General features: G+C 39.2%; 1 pseudogene; it reads left to right on the top strand.

The window, feature by feature from the left end:
* The first annotated feature begins 256 nt into the window (after positions 1-256).
* LOC114053686 lies at positions 257-2,118 on the top strand (annotated as a pseudogene).
* Positions 2,119-16,494: the final 14,376 nt, after the last annotated feature.

Below are 16,494 nucleotides of genomic sequence, written 5' to 3' on the forward strand. Positions count from 1 at the left end.
CACTGTTTCAGAAAAGCTCATGTCATTCTACTGCCCTCTGACTAAACTCACCATCCCTATCATTTGCCTCCTCTTACTATAGTAACAGCTGACATTCATAAAGCCTTTAAAGTATGCAAAAAGATCTTTCATCTAAGTCTTGGCAAGCAAAGAGCTGCTCACAGGACTCCTCCCTATCTTTCCACCACCTGATGACATTGTCTGAGCTGTGACCCACAGATCTGCACCCTACATACCCTAGTCACAGGCCACCACCATGGTGAAGCTAGAAAAGGCTGCTAAAAATCAAGGTGAACCAAAGAAAATGGTCCCTCCCCCAAAGGAGACAGAAGACAGTGAGGATGAGGACATGTCAGAAGATGAAGAAGAAAGCAGGCTGTGGTTCCTCAGAAAAAGGGCAACCAGGCTGTGGCTGCACCAGGAAATAAGGTACTGCCAACCAGAAAAGCTGTTGTTGCCACCAGGCCTTCCAAGGAAGAAGCCATGACCTGGTGAGAAGAGTTGCCATGGCCCTGGCCAAGAAGGCAGCCCAAGAAAGCAGTGGTGTCCCCAAACAATAGGCAAAAAAAACAGGAAGAATGGCAAGAAGGAAGACAGGAAATCTGAAGAAGAGGACAGTGAAGATCATGGGCATGAAGAGTTTGAGCCTCTCAAAGCTACAAAGGTGGGAGTGACTCTGAGGATGAGGAGGATGAAGAAAATGAGGATGATTGAAGAAGAAGCTATAGATTCCACACCTGCCAAAGGGAAGGCTACTGCTATGAAAGCTGCCACTGAGAAACCTAGGAAGGCCAAAGAATCTGAGAAGGAGGAGGAGGGGGCAGTGGAGGAGGAGGAGGAAGGGACAGTGAAAGAAGCGCCAGGAAAGAAGTAACAAGGAAATGGGCAAACAGAAGGCTCCCAAAATTGGATGCTGAATCATTTACAAATTTCAATCTCTTCCCTGAACCTGAACCTCAACAAAACTGCTTCTGAGCTAAAAATAAGCATGACGTACTTTGCAAAAAAAAACAAAACAACTCAAAAAAACAAAAAAACAAAAAAACCAAGGACCTTACTGTTGTGGATGTCTGCCTTGGTGTCACCAAAAAGTCTGGCTATGGGGAATTTTAATATGCTGAAGACATGGAAAAGGCTCTTGAACACAGTGACTCCAAAGTGCTTGGCTCTGAAATTAAGCTGGAAGAATCAAAAGAGAAGAAGAAAGAGTGAGGTGCGAGGATGCTCTTTGTCAAGAATCTACCGTATAAAGTAATTCAAGAGGAGGTTAGGAAGTATTTGAAGATGCTATTGAGGTCAGACTGGTCTGCACCAAGCATGAGACCCCCCGCCCCAAGGAATTGCCTACGTTGAATTTCAGACAGTAGCAGATGTGGTCAAGGCTTTGGAAGAGAAGGAAGGCACTGAGATTGATGGCTGTGTGCTCATTCTGGACTACACAGGGGAGAAAAGCTGAGGACAGAACTCTAGAGGTGAGAAGAATAATTCCTGGGGCAGGAGCAACAGTGAGCCATCTGACTCCAAGACCCTTGTGCTGAACAACCTCACCTCCAGTGTCATGGAGAAGAGTCTGCAGAGAGCATTGGAGAAGGTGACATCCATCAGCTTGCCCCAGAACCACCAAGGCTGACCTAAAGGGTACAGTCCATTGAATCTGCCTCCCTGGAAGAGGCGAAAGAAGCCATGAATTCCTGTAACAACATAGAGATCGAAGGCAGAGCCATGCAGCTGGAGCTGAAGTGACAGAATGCCGTTAATGCAGCCCCAAGGAGCCAGTCCTACAAAACCTTGTTCATCAAAGGCCTGAATGAAGACATGATGGAAGAAATGTTGAAAGATTCACTTCACAGCTCAGCGAGCACCAGGATAGTCACAGACAGGGAGATGGGGTCTTTGAAAGGGTTCGGTTTTGTGGACTTCAACTCAGAGGAAGACACCAAAGCTGCAAAAGAGGCCATGGAGGACAGGGACGTTGATGGAAACAAAGTAACCCTGGACTGGGCCAAGCCTAATGACTATGGAGGCAGAAGGTACTTTGGAGGCCAGGGTGGTTTCCGAGGAGGCTGAGGAGGAGGCAGCAACAACAAGCCACAGGGAAAGAAGACAAAGTTTGAATAGTTTTCCTCATTCTCTTTCCCCCCTGCCATGTGAACAGACTCTGGGGGTTTTATCTTGTAGTCGAATAACTTTTGGAGTCTTCTGAGGACATTCCAAGATAGATGGGCAGCCCACAATCATCTTGGAAAAACCTGGATGACATTTCAAGGGAGGATGTTCCATATAAACTTTTTGCAGAGACGGGTGGTAGCTGTGGAAGGTCACCTTTTTATCTATGAATTGTCTTGAGTTTATAATGTTATGCCCTATGTACAAAACCATTTTTTCCTATAAATAAATAAATAAATAAATAAAAATAAAGTATGCAAAGATCCTGTACATACATATCTCATTTGAGTCTCACAATAATCTTGTGAAGTTGTTTGTTAGATATTATTATCACTCCTATTTTAAAGAATGAGGACAGAGAGATTGTATGACTTGCTCATGATTACATAGCCAGTAAGTATTAGAGGCAGAACTTAAAACTCCATCTTTAGGTCCAGCATTCTATCTACTAAGCCACACTACCTTTCAATAATATCTTAAAATTCAAAAAGAGAGTTTGGAAAAACCTATTACATGGGCGTGGAGTCAAGATGGTGGAGTAAAAGCAATGACTTGCTTGAGCCCTCCCCCAAACCTCTCCAAATACCTATAATGGCTCTAAACAAATTCTAAAGCAGCAGAACCCACAAAAAGACAGAGTGAAACAAATTTCCAGCCCAAGACAACCTGGATGGTTGATCAGAAAGGTATATCATGCTGGGCTGGGAGAGAAGCGTACCTTGAAGTGGGCACACTGGCAAAACAGGCCTTAGGGAACCTGGAGCAGGCCTCAGAGGACTGAATCATGGGCAGGTGTGGCAATTTCCAGACTTCTCAACCCACAAACACCAAAAACAACTTAGAAGGTTAGTGGGAAAAGTCTGTTTCTGCGGTGGTGAAAGAGAAGCATGGTGGGGTTCCAGTCCCAGTCCCTGATCATGGCCCCAGGGCAGCGGCTGCCTCCGGAGCTTCAGGCCCACAGACTGAGGGGGAATTGAATGGCTGAACAGAGCGGGATTGCAGGGATCTCTCTGCTGGTGCAGGATTCTATTGCTTTGCTCTTGCTTGGATCTGGGTAACAGTTTTGGGTGGTGGTCCTGGGGCGAGGAGGAGTGCTGGCCTGGTGGAGGTTGTAATGGCTATAGAGAGAGAATCTTCCTCACAGTTCCAAGACTGAAAAGAGTGCTTGTGGTCACTCATAGACCAGAGTACAGGCCAAGAAAGGAGTAAATACTTCACCCTTGATCACACCTTGGAAGAACTGAAAATTTACAGGTCCCTATCAGTATCTCTGAAAACAGCTGCACAAAACCCCCAAAGCTTGGGACAGTACATTCTCCACACTGGAAGCAGACCCCTACCATAACAAAGAGTTTATAACTCAAGTAACTGGCTGTGATCATGAGCAAGCAGCATAAAAATAGTCAGACCATAGAATCTTACTTTGGTGACAAAGAGGATCAAAACATAAAACCAGAAGAAGACAACAAAGTCAAAGTTCCCACATCCAAAGCCTCCAAGAAAAATATGAATTGGTCCCAGGCCATGGAAGAGCTCAAAAAGGAGTCTGAGAAGCAAGTAAGAGAAGTAGAGGAAAAACTGAGAGTGATGTGAGAAAATCATGAAAAAACAAGTCAACAGCTTGCTAAAGGAGACCCCCAAAAATACCGAAGAAAATAACACCTTAAAAAAATAGCCTAACTCAAATGGCAAAAGAGGTCCAAAAAGCCAATGAGGAGAAGAATGCCTTAAAAAGCAAAATTGGCCAAATTAAAAAGGCAGTCCAAAAGCTCACTGAAGAAAATACTTCCTTAAAAATTAGAATGGAGCAATTGGAAGCTAGTGACTTTATGAGAAATCAAGACACTGTAAAACAAATTCAAAAGAATGAAAAAATAGAAAACAATGTGAAATATCTCATTGGAGAAACAACTGACCTGGAAAATAGATCCAAGAGAGATAATTTTAAAATTATTGGACTATCAGAAAGAGAGTTTGGAAGTTATTGCTGTAAATTATAGCATCATAAGATCATAGATTTAAAGATGGAAGGGACCTCAGATGTTATTGAATTAAACCTTCTCATTTTACAGATGAGGAAAATGAGGCAGAGAGAAGTTATGTACATTACTTAAGATCACTTACTAGTGCCAGAAGCAGAATTTGAACTCAGGTCTTTCTGTCTCCAAGTCCAATACCGTATCTACTTACTCCATTCAGTTTTATTAAATAGTTCTTTAATTGAACTTGAGAAGATTTCTTTACTAGAAATACATTGATAAGATTTCTAGTAACTGAATCAAGATTCATGGTAATGCTATACTCCCATATCTGGTCTTGTCATAACTTAAAAAACTCTGTCATAACTTATAAAACTTTGTCATAATTTTTATAAAATTCTGGCTGCAGTCTCTGGGACTAAAGGAGAGGTGGCTTTTGGGACTTAGCTAATGGGCATGTTTCTCCACTCAAGCACCAAAGCTGACTCTCCTGGCATCTGGTCTCAACTCTTTCATTGTCATCTGGCTACCTGTGGCAGGTCCACTTGTTTCCTTTATAGGCCCAGTATAATTCCTTTATACTGGGGCCTATCCTTATTCTTGTAGTTACAAATACTTATTTGTAGTTCCAAATACTTATTCTTCTAGTTCCAAACCACGAAAACATGAGCCAGTCAAATCATAACTGGACACTGAAAATTAATCATATCCTCAAAGAGGTATGAATGGTTCCATGAGTACCCAGCCTTTGAGATGTCTTCAATCTTCTCGATGAAATAAAGCTAGCATGTCCATACAATTCAGACAGATGAAATCAAAGTCCCCAAGACTTGCCTCCATGAAGGTAACATTATCATGGCAATTTATCTTAAAAGGTGATAATCTGATTATCCCCCTTTAAACAGGCAAGAGGTGATAAGGCTCTGAAATTGGGTGGTAGACCTGTCAGTGGGTGAAAAAAGACAATTAAAAGAGATTCTGTGGAGGTAGACTCAAAAAGATTTGGAGAACAAATGAATATGGAGTGAGAAAAGTAGAAAAGATACAAAGATGGTATGAACTTTGGTAACTGGAAAGAGGATGGTATATGCAATTAGAAACCGATTTGGAAGTAGAGGAGATTTGGGAGGGTAAAATAATCAGTTCCCTTTTGGACATGATAGATTTGAAATGTTGACATCCAGGTGGATACATCTAGCATGCAATAGACCATATAAGTCTAGAGTTTAAGAGATAGATTAAGGAAGAACATGTGATTTGAGAATCTTCTGCTTGGGCATAACTGAGCCTAAAGGTTCAATGATGAGACCACTGAAGGTGAGTTTAGAGTGAAAAGAGAAGTAGACCCAGGATAGGGCCTATGGGACACCTGTACTTAGATAAAAGATGAATAATAATCCAGGAAAGGAGGTGGAAGAGAAACAATCAAACAGGGAGAGGAAGAAACAGAATTTAGTGAACATCAGAGGAACTAAGAGAAGACAATGTTTAAAAATGTCAAAATCTGCAGAGAGGTCAAATAGAAAGAGGGCTGAAGGAAGTAACTGGATTTAGCAGTTAAAAAATCTCCTGGTAACATTGGAGAAAGAAGTTTCAGTAGAGAGGTGGAGTCAAAAGCCAAATTACAAGAAATAGAAGGGAAAGTGAGGGGAATGGAGGCAATATGACTGTCTAGATAATTTTTTTTTTCCTAAATTGTTTAATTTGGCAATGAAAAGGCTGATCAACTGAAGGAATTTCAGGGATAAATTTAATCTTTTTTTCAGTACAGCTAGGTCATTATCCCCTAGGTTTAGTTTAAAGTTTCTGGGATACTTCTATCCCTTTTTCTAAGTCCTATATCAATATTTTTGAAAATAATCCTCCAGTGAGGCTCCTTTTCAAAGACTTTTGATAAATATAAACAGATTGCATCCATTGGTTCCTACCCTCTTCCTACCTTGTCCAAAGCTTATTTACTGCCTGAAAGAACTGTAATAAATTAGTCAGGCTTGGTCTTACCTTAGGGAAACTAAGTTCTCTTTCCCCAACAGACAACGTTTGCTTAAGTGTTAACAATTATTGCATAGACATTCAGAGAATTGTGCTTCATTCTTGTGAACAGACCCCATCTAGTGGTTAAACTAATCCCAGATTAGCAGAAAAGCAGTTGCTTCATTCATTCAATATTTATTTAACAGTTTGGGAATCAAATCAGATGTAAATTTCTAAATACAAAGCCTCTGTTCTTTATACCTGGATTTCCCCTAGAAAAACTATTCTTTCTGAAGCACTATTTACCAACACTATCAATTAGCCATCTCTTTACTAACCAATTTGAGCATCCTCTTACTTTATCAACAGCATCCCAACCAGAAGAACTTGGTTCAGATCAACACATTTTTGTTTGTTTCATTGATGTCTTTTACTTTTATATTAGGGTCACTTCTGATATTTCTCTCTTCTCCTTCTCCCACCCTGTGCACCATCCCAACATATAGGGGGCAAAGAGTTAAGCAAAAACAACCAACACATTGTCGAGAGTATATGCAACATTCCTGGCCCAAAGTTCCCCCAACTCTTCACTGAAAGAAGGCAGTATAGGCCTCTTCTCAAGGCCATCATTGCCAACTGGAATGTTGAAAGAGGGAGAAATCCCCATTTCCTTCTAGGATGGATGAAAATCATCTGAGTTTGAAGTGATTCCAGAGCCTATTCTGTGGAAAGAAATGTTACCATAACCTTTGGTTCCATAAAGAAGTGACATCTTACTAAGTCAAATTTGTAAAAATAAGAGTCACTCCCCAATTGATAAATGGTCAAAGGATATGAACAGGTAGTTTTCAGATAAAGTAATCAAAGCTATCTATAGTCATATGAAAAAATGCTCTATACTATTGATCAGAGAAATGCAAATTAAAACAACTCTGAGGTACCACCCCACACCTATCAGATTGGCTAACATGACAGAAAAGGAAAACAATAAATGTTGAAGGGAGTGTAGGGAAATTGAGACACTAATGCACTGCTGGTGGAGTTGTGAACTGATTTAACCATTCTGGAGAGCAATTTGGAACTATGCCCAAAGGGCTATAAAACCATGCATACCCTTTGACCCAGCAACACCACTACTAGTTCTATAGCCCAAAGAGATAAAAAAAAAATAAGGATCTATATGTACAAAAATATTTATAGCAGCTCTTTTAGTGGTGACAAAGAATTGAAAATTGAGGGGATTCCCATCAATTGGGGAATGGCTGAACAAGTTGTGGTATATGATTGTGATGGAATACTATTATGCTATAATAGTAGCTACAGCCTTGGAGTCAGGAGAACCTGAGTTCAAATCTGACCTCACACACTTGACAAAGACACTAGCTGTGTGACCCTGGAAAAGTCACTTAACCCCAATTGCCTCACCAAAAAAAAAAAGGCAAAAAAAAGAAAAGAAATGACAAGCAGGATGCTCTCAGAAAAACCTGTAAAGACTTAGATGAACTGATGCAAAGTCAAGTGAGCAGAACCATGAGAATAGTGTACACAGTAACAGCAATTTTGTGTGATGATCAGCTGTGAATGACTTAATTATTCTCAGCAATACAATGATCCAAGACAATTTCAAAGGGCTTATGATGAAAAATGCTATCCATCTTCAGAGAAAGAACTGATGGAATCTGAATGCAGATCAAAACATACTTTTTTAACTTTCTTTATTTTAGTTGCTGTTGTTGTTGTTTTGGTCTTTGTTTTTTCACAATATGACTAACATGGAAATATGTTTTGCAGGCATGCACACGTATAACCCGTGTCAAACTGCTTGCCTTCTCATTGAGGTAGGAGGGGATGGAGAGAATTTGGAACTCAAAGTTTTAAGAAATGAATGTTAAAAATTGTTTTTACATGTAATTGAGGAAAAACTAAAACATTTTAAAAGAAAAAAGTGATACCTTTTTTTCATAAAATTCTCATTATTATCCAACAACCCTTTCCTAAATTTTGCATTCACTCAAGAGAAAAATGGAATATACCCAGACAGCAAAGGGGGAAGTAAAAAAAAAAAAGTTTACATCTCTTCTGAACTTGGTAAACCCTACTTTCATACTTTTATGACCAGTAAAGGGAATGAGGGGAATGAGGTAGGTAACTCTGCCTTTGCTGCCTTCTGACTTATCGCTCAGGTACCTAAGAAGGTGAACAGACTGATTTGCCACACCATGGAGCTCAGTTCTCACCAGCCTCATTTTTTTAATCTGTTCTACTGACATCATTACCTTATGCATTTACCTGTCCTCTCCCATTATCCAAAGGTAACCAAAGGAGGATAAGAGCACAGTATCTCTTGTACAAGTCTATTAACCTTTCTCTGTTGGTGTGTTTGAATATCATTACCAGTGCTTGTGCATTAACTAGCTAATAAGTTGCCAATCATACACTAGTAAATATTGAAACAGCCATCCTGCAGCTTGGAGTACTTCTGACTGTAAATATGTTTGTCTATTTAGGTTGCAGATTTGTACAGGTAATTGCAAAGGTAATGAGGCAGTATTAAAACATGTTTCTCTCTCAATCACCTTTCAGTGCTTGGGTGGGCAAACAGGAAAGCTAAATGTCTTTACCCACAGCTGCTGGGGTAAATCTTCTCTTGGCCCTGTGGATGTGTTTGGATTTTTTTTTAATGGAAGAATTGTCAATCCCTCTTCTTTCAGGCTAATTTCACATAAAGTACAAGCCAAAAGAGACCTCTTTTCCTCCAGAAAAGATCATTCTATGCCAATGTAAGCAAAAAAAAAAAAGAACCTTTGGGGGTCTATCATAGATCAAAACCTTTATAATAACTGTAAGTTCTCCTCTCCATGGCTATAATTTCTCTGTCAGGTTGTACAAACCAAAGTATGCCAATTGGCCTCATGTTCTTATTTTGCCCTTCACTGTGTTTCAGAGATTTTTTTTCTCACAAGTTACATCCAAAACTCATTGTCAACCTCCCATTTTGAGAGTTTAAGAGCAATTGTACCATCTCTATTTTCATTTTTACAACAAAAATCCTTGAAAAACCTGACCCCCCCCACATTGGACATATCACTTAGATTATGACCAAGAGACTCCTTAAAGGGGAGTTAAAGTTACCTTTACTGCTTTGTACATACTAGAAAGTCTATCAGTGGCCAATAAATGAATGAATGAATGAATAAGTTTATTTCAGGTTAAAGAAATTGAGTTATCTAAAGATTTACATAGATTACTGAATGGAAAGATGAAACACAGTTACTGTTATTATTTCCATTGTCATTAATGGTGTACCAAGAATTAGAATATGGATATGTTAAGGCTAAGATGTAGAAATCAAACCATTTGCAAGTAGGCCAGCAAATCAATTTCCAATTGACCTCTTATCCTTAAGGAACTTGATCATTTCATTGAAAATATTTATTTTTAAATTAATTAAATTCATTTTATCTTTATGGCTCATTTTCTATTAAGGGTTTAAAATATTCATATTCCTTATTTTGAATGTGATAGATCGTGTCTCATTTAAAAACAAAATAACAATTGAATCAAGTTTCTCTCTGCACTTGGTCAGATCCCATCTAACAATTTGGAGACACAACCATTCCAGAGCAAAGCCTTTAAAGACGTAGATGTAAAGACTTAAAAATGATGTCGCATTGTAACAAACCAAAGCTATACCCCAAAAGGAATCCCTACTATAACATGGCAGACATTTATCATACAGTAGTCTCTACTTGAAAACCTCTCAGGACTGCCCATTCTACTTTTGAATAGATTTTATCGCTAAACTGTTGCGTTGTTTGTTTTTTTATGACACCAAACATAAATACACCTCTTCATAGCTTTACACGTATTATGTTTTCCTGTGGTTTTCTCTTTTCCAGGGTAAGCATCCCTAGTTCCTTCATCCAATCTTCCTAAGACATTGGCCCGAGTCACTTACCATCTTGGTTGCCCTGTAAATACTCTACAATTTACAGTTCCTTTCTTAAACTGTAACAGTCAAAACGGATCACAGTACCCACAGTAAAGCATAAAATACAGACTTTTTTAAATTGGGTCTCCCCATCTCACCCAGGCTGGAAATTTATGGACCACTCATAGGTCCAATCCCATTATTGATCGGCCCGGAAGCTTTGACTTGTCCCATTTCTGAACTAGGCCAGTTTGCCTCTCCTTAAGCAGCCAGGTCCCTAACCCCCCTTCCCCGTGTGCTTACAATGCGCCGACCACACTGGCACTTAGTGGGGCACCTGACTGGCTTCAGCCTTTAACTGCATCTGAGAACCCTTGAGCTCAAGGGATGCAACAACCTCTGCCTCCCAGGTAACAGGGATTATAGGAATCTGCCACCATACCCAGCTGCTACAGCTGTTTTTAGATGAGCTGTTGTCTAGCCACACCTCCCCCATCTTCCACTTATGAAACTGGATTTTTGAACCCAGGTATAAAACTTTACAGCTATTAAATTTCATCTTTTTGGATGCAGCCAATTACTCTAGGCTGTCAAAATGCCTGAAGTTTCTGCCTCCATCATTGAGTGTGTTAGCTATCGCTCCCAGCTTTGTGTTATCAGCAAATTTGATAATCATGTTGACTATTCTTATCTAAGTTATATTCCATCCGCTAGCATACAATTAAATGGGAAGCATCTCCCTTTGCACCCCCACCCCAGGCCTTGTGAGTTGGAGGGGAAGGGGGGTATCAGATTCTTGGAATTGATAAAGACCTGTACTCTAACTTAACCCCTCCTCATCTGCTATTGTCTGAATGCTGTTGCTGTTGCTGAGTTGTTTTTCAGTCCTGTCCAACCCTTTGTGACCCCATTTGGGGTTTTCTTGGCAAAGATGTTAGAGTGGTTTGTCATTTCCTTTTCCAGCTCATTTTACAGATAAGGAACTGAGGCAAAGAGGGTTAAGTGACTTGCCCAGGGTCACACAGCTAGTGAGTATCTGTGGCCAGATTTGAACTCACAAAGATGAGTCTTCCTGACTTCAGACCCAGCACTGGGCTCAAGGAGAGGAGAGTACACCTAAGGGTAGGGAAAGAAATAAAGAAAAAGACTTCAACCATCTTCAGTTATATGCACCTGCTCAGCCAGTCCCACATATCACAAGCGTATAACATGGAGAGAGATAAAGGGAATAACAACTACAATACACTGTAATGGATAAATTGGGGTATCCATTCACAATAGCAGCAGATACTGACATTGTTCTTGAATGTTATAAGGGATCAATTGAAATAGGCAACACTGGGTGCACTCTTCCAAGTGTGCTAGACAAGAAATATGTGTCATTGGGTAGGTTTAGAGAAGTGATAAATAACTGGCTTTTGTATCATGCTTTAGAGTAAACCCCATACGGGGTCATGACCCACATTTTAAGAAGCACCGATAGGGGTGGAGAGTGGAAAAAGTTTAAGAAGCCCTGCTTTAGAGTTTTCAATGCCCTTCAACCTAGATGATTTCAGTTGAATATCAAAGTTCAGAAAGATTAAATGACTTTCCATAGCTAAGGAGTTTAATTACAAGTTGACTACAAATCCAGCATTTTACTATGCTTGATTATCTCTTAAATAAATAATAAAATTAAGTAACATTAATAAAGGCTGGTAGAAAATACGTTTCAGATGATTATTAGATCTTAGAGTACTTTTTGGAAAAATGAGATTTCCATTGCACAATGTCTAACACTTTACAGTCAACTCTCAATTATCTGTTTAAATGGGGTAAGGGGAAGAGAAGTGATAATATGTATAAAGAAAAAACTGATACTCTTCAAACACTTTGCTGTTGGTCATTACTTTCAACTTGCCTTTTGTTAGAGCTTCAAGCAAGAAACACCTTTAGCTAAATCAAGTTCCCCAAATTTGTTTCTAACTTCCTCTAAAGACATTAGGAAATCATAACTTGGTCCAAATGTAGGCTTGTCATAAGAAATCTGGAGCATCTATTGAGTCATTAGTAACCACTACAGAAAAGGAAAGGGGTGCCCAAGTCAGAGTTGCCTGATGCTAGGTCTGCCAACACATTTTGGGAGGCTGAGTTGGAAGGTCATCAGTAGAATGTGATGAACATCTGTACCCCCAATCTGAATTAACAGTCTATTTATTTACTAAGATTCTGAGAGTTCCAATTTTCTTTGAAGAACTGAATGCTTAGAGTTTAGCAAACAGTAGTGTATTATACAGGGCCAGACTCCAAGAATCTCCATCCCTACAACTCTATCAGCTTTCACTTTGCACAAGTTCTATCAAAGAAATATTATCACCATAGCAACCATACCCAGCCAGGAAGGCTTAAAACTTATTCTGAGATGCCACTTGGAATGACTAGGTAGATAATCCAGGAAGGTGCTGGAATATCTGATCCAAACTGGTTTAAGTTCTTTTCCTCCTTCCTTATCTTCTGCCCCATATTAACAAGCCCCATATCATAGTTATTTGCATATGTACAATATCCCATGCCAGACTGTAAACTTCTTGAGGGAAGGGACTATGTCTTGTAAATACGGGGTTTCCTCTTACAACTAGTACAGGGTTCTCCAAATAGTGGATGCTTTGATAAAAGTTTACTGAATTAAAGCTATTAAAGGAAATGAGAAATATTTTGGCCCAAATAACCCAGTGTTGGCTTAGAAACTTCCAGCTCAAGACTCACTTTCTGCATGCAACCTGTTCCACTACTCCAAGCTATTTTAATTTCTCCCTGGTCTTTCTCCTAAAATACTTGGGTCTATACTATGTAATTTAGCCCTTTATTTTACATTACCCAACACTGCTCTCTACTCAAAAGACAACATGGAAAAGCTAGGCCTAAAGATATCAAGTGATACTTGGCAAGATACAAACTCTAAGATACTCAATTCATCGATAAAATGAGAATGATAATACATGTGACCTGGGAATAACATCTACAAGTGTAAAAAAATACTAACAACAATTATTTTCCAGTTTTATTGTAAGAAAGCATTGGAAACGTTAAAGTACTATATAAATTGAGTAATTATTGACTAATTCAAACACATGGTATAGACATACAAGAGAAACTATTGCCTAAGCAATCTCTAAATTGTAAGGAACCCATTTCTTCTCTTTAACATGTTCATTTTATCATTTAGAGTAGAGGGCATTTCTAAGTTCTTTATTTAGGAGCTAAGATGGAAATATTTAGAGGGAGAGTCCTGGGTAAAAATACAGCAATCAACTCAAAGCAATATTGTATATTTAACTACAAAGGAATCCTATTTTAAGACTAGTGTTAAGGGAACAATTGTCATAGGTTATGTCTCTAGTTATTTGGCAGAATTTGATTTAGTCCATCTGAATCTAAAGTGTGATAGAATTCAGTTGGACTACATTTTTTCAATGAACGAATGAATGAATGATATACATTTTGTAAACACATTAAGTGCTAGTCCCATATAAAAGGAAGTGGAAAAAATGTCTTCAGAATAGGACTCCACTCTATTTCTTATGTGTGGTCTGCCACCTAGTGTTCATCAACAGAAATGAAAAATAATTTAGAGCTGCAATTCCCAACCTAGCTATGGCAAAACGGAAAACATTTTGAATTTGGAGTATGAAATATCCTTTTTTAAAAATAAGAAAAGTTTTCACTGTAAAACTAAAAGTACAAAAAACTATCTTAAGATTAAGTAATAAAAACGTGAAATTAGGGTAAAAATTAAAATGCAACATATAGAGGGCATTTTACAAAGAAAGAAGACATTTTGGCAGATTTGTATCCCTCCTCATGGATAACTGTGGGACCTAAATGTTGCAGTTCCCCTACTACCCAGCTGGGTTCTGGGGTCCTCTCCACTGAGCCACAGTCACTATTGCCTAAGGAGCAGACAGAGTGCTTAACTTGGGAGTCAGAAGATCTCAGCTCAAATCTCACCTCGGACATTTACAGATGGGTGACCATGAACAAGTCACTCAACTTCTCTTAGTCTCAGTTTCCTCATTAGTAAAATGGGGGTCATAATAACTGTGGTATGTAGCGCAGAGAGCTGTAGCAAAACGCAAATAAGATAGCTATTGTAAATTACTGTGGGGAACAGGTAAGATAACAATAATAATTTTATACTTACTATCCAGTAGTTTGTCATGTCTGACACTCTGTAATCCCATTTGGGGTTTTCTTGGCAAAGACACTGGAGTGGTTTTGCCATTTCCTTCTCCAGGTATTTTAAAGATGAGGAAACTGAGGTAGGTTAAGTGAGTTGCCCAGGGTCACATGGCTAGGAAGTATATGAGGCCAGATTTGAACTCACAAAGATGAGTTTTCCTAACTCTAGACCCAGCACTCACTGTTCTACCTAGTTGCTCAATGATGATAATAACAGCTAACATTTATATTGTGCTTACTATGTGCCAGGCACTTTGCTAAGTACAATTATTATCTTATTTAACCCTTATAGCAATCCTGGGAAGGTAGGTGCTATTACTACCCTCATTTTACAGATGAGGAAACTGAGGCAAACAATGTGACTTGCCCAGGGTCACACAGTGTCTGAGGCCAGATCTGAACTTAGGTCTTCCTGATTCTAGGTGGCACAGTAGATAGAGTGCCAGGCCTGGAATCTGGAAGACTTATCTTCCTGATTTCAAATCTGGCCTCAGACACTTACTAGCTGTGTGACCCTGAGTAAATCACTTAATTCTGTTTGCGTCAGATTCTTCATCTGTAACATGGTTTGGAGAAGGAAATGTCAAACCACTTCCATATCTTTGCCAAGAAAACCCCAGATGGGTTCATGATGAGCCAAACACGACTGAAAAATGACTGAACAACAATTCCCTGATTCTAGGTGTTCACTCATAAAAAATAATTATAAAGCAATTCCTGAGTGGTGATGGCCCAGGAATTGTGGATGTGAAATAAAGGCAAAGAAAACCAAAAGTAGTAGTAAAGATAGCATTGGTGGATTAAATACATTTTTGTATTGCCCACGTTGACATTTCCATTAGCATGAAAAATTCAACTTGATTCACCCATTCACAATTAACTGGGATTTACAAGTTTCTTATTATCCAGCTTCTGATACTGTTCCCTTCCTAACTCCCATCCACCCACACACAAGATATTCTTGTAGTAAAAATGAAACCAAATTCTCTGAAGCAAGGAGTATTAGAACCTGAAAAACTATACATACAGGGGCAGCTAGATGGTGCAGTGGATAGAGCACCTGCCCTGGAGTCAGGAGGACCTGAGTTCAAATCCAGCCTCAGATACTTACTAGCTGTGTGATCCTGGGCAAGTCACTTAACCCCATAACCCAGCCTAAACAAATAACCAAAAAAACCCTATATATACAACATTATAGTGATCAGAGTTCCTAAGTCTTTCACAGTAATCTGTCTTTACAATATTGTTGCCAACGTATAAATTGTTCGCCTAGTTTTATTAACTCTACATCAGTTCACACAAAGTTTCCCAGGTTTCTCGGAGGCCATCCCCTTTGTCATTTCTTACAACACAATAGTATTCTATCACATTTATATCCCATAACTTGTTCATCCATTCTGCACTTTATGGGCACCCCCTCAGATTCTTATTCTTTGCCACCTCAAAAAGAAGTATAAATATTTTTGCACATGCTTAGAATTTGTTTTGCTTAGGACTAATCCTTCCTTTAATCTTCCTGTTGTTCAGTCATTTTAGTCATATCCACCTATTCCTGACCTTCTCTCCTCCACTTCCCCCTTTGAGAATAAAAAGAAAACAAAACCAGCTAAAAACATGTAGAGGCAAGCAAACCAAATTTTCTCATTTGCAACATCCAAAAAGAAAGATATACACACAAATACACAAATAAATTTCATTCTACACTTTGAGTGTTTCACTTCAGGAGGTAGGTAGCATGTTTTTTCATTAATCCTCTGGAATTGTGGTTCGTCATTATAATGATCAGGGCAGCTAGGTGGCACAGTGGATAGTGTACCAGGCCTAAAATCAGAAAAGACTAATCTTCCAGAGTTCAGACATTTACTTGCTGTGTGATCCTACGCAAGTTACTTAACCCTGTTTGTCTCAGTTCGTCATCTGTAAAATAAGCTGGAGAAGGAAATGGCAAACCATTCCAGTATCTTTGCCAACAAAACCTCAAACTGGGTCATGAAGAATCAGACACGAATGAGACGACTGAACCACATTAACAAGATATCCCTCCCAGGTTAACCTCGTCACCATGCTGTTAACTCAAGCTTTAAATGACACCACCTCCCTCAGCCTCCACTTCCCTCTGATTGGAGGGCTAGAGGCTGGCATACCAAACTCCTCCCTTTATAGAGGAAAGAAACTGGGTTCACAAAGTATGGGATACATCTGACTCAAGAACAATAATCAAAATTA

The sequence above is a fragment of the Vombatus ursinus genome, unplaced genomic scaffold, assembly GCF_900497805.2.
Source record: "Vombatus ursinus unplaced genomic scaffold, bare-nosed wombat genome assembly UNPS02014812.1, whole genome shotgun sequence".
NCBI lineage: Eukaryota > Metazoa > Chordata > Mammalia > Diprotodontia > Vombatidae > Vombatus > Vombatus ursinus.